Genomic DNA, 5,504 nt, shown 5'->3' on the forward strand with positions numbered 1-5,504 from the left:
TTGTCTACCCATAACAAATAAATCAAATAATCTGAAGAATCATTTAATGACAAATAGCCAAATACTTTGTGTATTGTATTCTTATTTCACTTTTGTAGATGTAGTGAGGCCTACAACCTCCACTCCCTCCATTTTCATCTGTGTCTAATAAACTTTGAATCCAGAAGACCTAATTTGAATAATTTGTCCCTCTTCCAGACTAAACCAAATCACTGCTTGATAAAACATGAACATAACTCCTTAATCAATATTGCATACAGTTGAACATGGCACAATGATTTTTAAATGTCTGATTATGTTGCACCTGCCATGATTCAGTTGATTGAAATAAAATGTATGCATTTTTTTAATGCTTTGGGAATTAGAAATTTGCTACCCTGTGTTTTCTTTCTTCTTTTTTAAAATACTGTGGTAGCTTCAGGTTAATGAAATTTATTTGAGTAAATGGTAAATTGAATTCATTCATTGCTATCAAGTGTTTTATTCATTTAATCAAAGCATGTTTCTTAATGGCTTTGGTTTTGTAGTCCCTGTGATAATATAAAAACTAACAAAGAATAAATGATTAAACATATCACTTTTAAGAAAACAAAAACAATATATGTAAATAATCTGAAAACAGCACAACTTCATTGTATTTACTAAATATAAACCTCTGACTAAGGTCTCTAACTGTGAATAGTAACCAATGATGGGTAAAAATCTCCAAAAATTGCCTGCCTTTTATAGTGACACCTTCAAATGCAGAACTGAGCTCTTGATTCCTTCTAATAGATATTTGAGTATAAAGCTTGGTTTTGACCAATACATCAAATTCCAGTGAAATACTGCTGGGTAAAGTAAACTGTATAGAAGCTTTCTTCATTATGTTTATTGTGGGAAATAGGAAAAATATTGATAAATGAAATTTGTATGATACATACTAATTACAAGGACAATGGCTTTGGAGCTTGGGCGTTCTCAACATCTGGCTTCTTTCTGTGTGCCAGCAGCTGCTCTCCCTCCTCCCATTCCCCAGCCAAGAGTAAAGATATAAGTGACCAGAGAAGTGAGAAGCCAGTTATTATCATTATAATTATTAATTTTATTATAATTATAATTATTAATATTATTTCATTTTTTGATTTTTTTTCTTTAATGTTTATTTTTGAGAGAGAGAGCGTGAGCATGGGAGGGGGAGGGGGAGGGGCAGAGAGAGAGTGAGACACAGAATCCGAAGCAGGCTCCAGGCTCTGAGCTGTCAGCACAGAGCCCAATGCGGGGCTCAAACTCACGAGCTGTGAGATCATGACCTGAGCCCAATTTGGATGCTTAACCAACTGAGGCACCCAGATACCTCTTATTATTTTAAAGAGAGAGAGCACGAGCAGGAGAGAGGGGCAGAGGGAAAGAGAGAGAAACTCTCCATAGTCAGCATGGAGACGATGCGGGGCTCCATCCCACAACATGACCTGAGCCGAGATCAAGCATTAGAAGTTTAACCAACTGAGCCACCCAGGCTCCCCAAGAAGCCAATTATTTTAAGAACAAAGCCTTAATTGTTTCTAGTCACATTAATCGATTGTCAGCAATTAGCCTCATAATCATTCCTAGACACCAGAAAAGACAAAAACGGGAAGATTAATGATTAACCCAACAAAATTTGCCATATGCTAAATTTCTTTTTTATGAAAGAAGTGGAGAAACAAGGTGAGGAGAGTGTGTCTGTATCAAGAACCGAAGGGCTGCATTAGTATTTTCCCCACAGTTAAAAAATGCACAGGAAATTCTATCCCTGATTCCAATGGAGAAGTTTGAGGGAATAATTATGTAATAAATAAACACATTATTTTTCTAAAGAATTTTGATATTTCAAGTATCCAAATATTGGAGCTATAATTATTTTTAATACATTTGTTTTTCACTTTTAAAGTGGAGTTGAAAGTGATTTACACACCACCATTACATTACAGAATCTGATTTTCCTGTACATTTACCTTTACCAGTTAGTTTTATACATTCATATGGTTTTAAATGTCAATTAGCATTCTTTCATTTGAGTTTGAAGGACTCCCTTTAGTATTTCTCACCAGGCAAATCTAGTGGTGAATTATTTCAGCATTGTTTTACTTGAAATGTCTTTATCAGACCTTCATTTCTGAAGGACAACTTCACCAGGGATATTATTGCTGGTTGGCAGTTTTGGTGGATGTTTTTTGATTTTTGTTTTTTTTTCCCAGCATTTTGACTACACTATCCTACTTCCTCTGCGCCGCAAGGTTTCTGCAGGGTTGTTTTCAGTTCAGCCCTTGTACGCTTTAGCTCTAGGATTTCTGTTTTGTTTTATTTTTTATGGTTTCTATTTTTTTGTTGAACTACTTATTTTTTTCTTCATGTATGGTTTTTCTATTTTTTTTAGTTGTCTACCTTGTAGTTCACTGAACATTTTAAAGAGGATTATTCCTAATTTTTTGCCAGTTGATTCATAGATTTTTTATTCTTTTACAGTAAATTATTGCAGTTTTCTTACTTTCTTTTGATGGTGTCATGTTGCCTGATTCTTCATGATTTTTGTATCCTTGCTTTGTATCTGTGCATTAAGGAAGCATTCTCCTCTTCCAGGTTTACCAGTTCACTTGGGCAGGGAAAAACCTTCAACAGTCCTCCCAACCTGGGGTTCTGGGCCGGCCAGCTGGTAGCATCTGAAGGCAGGTGGTGGCGTCAGGTGGGGCCTACAGGTGGTAGGCATTTCTATTTGTAGAGGGCTGCTGCCCATGCTTGAGGACTGGGAGTGGTGGGTGGGTGGGGTCTCTTGCCCTGCTCCCTAATTAGGTGGGGCTGTGGGCTGGTCACCACACTCAGGCAGGACCACTAACTGAGTTCCACAACCACCACTGGTTGAGCTGACCCTCAGGCTGTGTTGTGTGATCAGTGGGGCTGCAGACTACACCCTGCAATCCCTGCAATCGAATGAGGCTGTAGGCGGGGCTCCATGATTGCACAAGGTTGCCAGCCCACATTCCTGTTTAGGTGGGGCTCTCAAATGTGGGAGCAGTCGGGGCGCCTGGGTGGCGCAGTCAGTTAAGCGTCCGACTTCAGCCAGGTCACGATCTCGCGGTCCGTGAGTTCGAGCCCCGCGTCGGGCTCTGGGCTGATGGCTCAGAGCCTGGAGCCTGTTTCCGATTCTGTGTCTCCCTCTCTCTCTGCCCCTACCCCGTTCATGCTCTGTCTCTCTCTGTCCCAAAAATAAATAAACGTTGAAAAAAAAAAAAAATTCAAATGTGGTAGCAGTCAAATGGGACTAGAATCTGTGCTCTGTGGTCAGGCTAGCTTGCTGTCCATGTTTGCCGGTGGAGTGGCATTATAGGCTATGCCTCGCATTTGGGTTGAATGTTAATAAAATCATTTACATTTTGTTTTTCATGGAAATAATATTCTTAAAAGTGAAAATTCTTAGAAATTTCAAGTGATCATAATTACATTATTAAAAAGGAATATTACGAATAAAAAACGATATGGAGAAATGCTCATAGATGCTATTTCAGATTCTAATTAAAATTTTTGAAAACAATTTTTGGAAGTTTATACACATTCAAGATTTAATAATGTGTAATATCATCTCTTATTCTCTAAGTGTATAGGGCATATTTTAAATATTTAGCCAAGTTTATATAACAATGTAAGTCCCCTTACAGTGTGTCCTCTGTGCTGTGTAAATGTTAACATTATCCATGTTTCCCACATCTGTAAGTTTAGGAAAAACTGCTGTTGACACATCATTACCAGTAGCTGTCCCTGCTGAATAATCTCACCTTCGGGTATCCTACTATATGACTTTAACCTCTATCTTTCCTTTTTACTGCTTATAGTACCACAAATATGAAAAGTTTAAAATTCTAATGGGACCCAAAATCTATTGATTAAAACAGCGTATTAGAGACATTCATTCCACATACCCTTACCTGCTTCCTACCTAGCTTAAATTGCATGTTCAATATTATATAATAACTCCCTTTAATATACAATTAATTGTGTTCATCCTTACCTCACATTTTATATATATATATATATTTTAAATTCAAAGAGATCATATGTATAAATGCATGACTTAAAACACTAAAATTTTATAATTAAATATTAGAGAAAATCTTAATGACTTTAATTTTGGAAAATATTTCTTAATACATCACATAAAGCACGCAGTATGAAATCAAAAATATTGGGGACCCTGGATGGCTCAGTTGGTTAAGAAACCGACTCTTGATTTTGGCTCTGGTCATGATTTCATGGTTTGTGAATTCGAATCCTGGGTCAGGCTCCGCACTGATAGTGTGAACATATTTATAAAACATATATCTGATAAGGGCTTAGTAGCTAGGATGTATAAAGAACTCTTAGGACTTAACAATGATAAAAAACAACCCAATATAAAAACAGATGAAAGATTTGAACAGACATTTCATCAGAGAAGATATATGCATGGCAAATAAACTAATGGAAAAATGCTCAGAGTCATTAGGGAAATGAAAATTACTATCTCAATATGAGAGCACGAAACACCCACTAGATAGCTAAAATTAACAAAATAGTCCATATTTTGAATATTTTATATACATTTCATGTGATTATTAGATTATCACTAATGCGATAAAGGTTTTCTGGGATCAATATAATGATTTTCTTTGTTTGTATGTTCAGGAAAGAAGGAACTAAGGTTAATATAGCAATGATAAGCCAAAGTTTGATATCCTAAGAATAAATGGGTTTACTTACTTTTTTCTAAAGGTGTTTGTGGATAAAGACTATTACCAGAAAGGAACTTCAATAGTAATCACATTTATGACTTTTTAATGCTACCCTTCATCTAATATATGATCATAAGAATGGCATGATCAGTCAGTTCATTTACACCTTACAGATTTCTTTTTGGACGAATTAAGAACTCATTATAATAAAAAAAATATTCACAGACCAGGAAAGGAGAAAATTAACATTATTTTCATTCTTACCTCTATTAATGCACATTGGACTCCTATAATTTTAAAGTTTCAAAGCCAAAGCTTTTCAATAGTACATTACCTGCCAGCATTGATTTCGAAAATTAGTAGGCAAGAAAAAAAATCACCAGCAAGAAATTCCAATACCAATACAGGCTGTTAAAATCAAGTATCATCTCAGTGGTGGCAATGCAGCCTAGTTAGACCTTAGCAGCAGCTATATAATATACAGTATCCCAAATTACATGCCATCCCTTTTTCCACATTTTTGCCAAAGAATAACTCTTCTGCAAAGAAAGAAAATGTGATTAGAATTAAAAATATCTTGAATAGAGTAGAATCTTCATAATTTGATAGGAAAGAATAAGATGTCAGTGATCCAAGGCATTATCACTATATGTTGAGGTTACAAGTGCTTTATACGTTAAGAAGAAGAAAGCCAATAATGTTCCTTTTTTTGTTTAGATGCTAGCATCAGAAATCCATTTATTATTGAGTTTTTGTCTCATGATCTTTAGGGATTAAACT

Source organism: Leopardus geoffroyi, chromosome C3 (assembly GCF_018350155.1).
Source record: "Leopardus geoffroyi isolate Oge1 chromosome C3, O.geoffroyi_Oge1_pat1.0, whole genome shotgun sequence".
Classification (NCBI taxonomy): Eukaryota; Metazoa; Chordata; class Mammalia; order Carnivora; family Felidae; genus Leopardus; species Leopardus geoffroyi.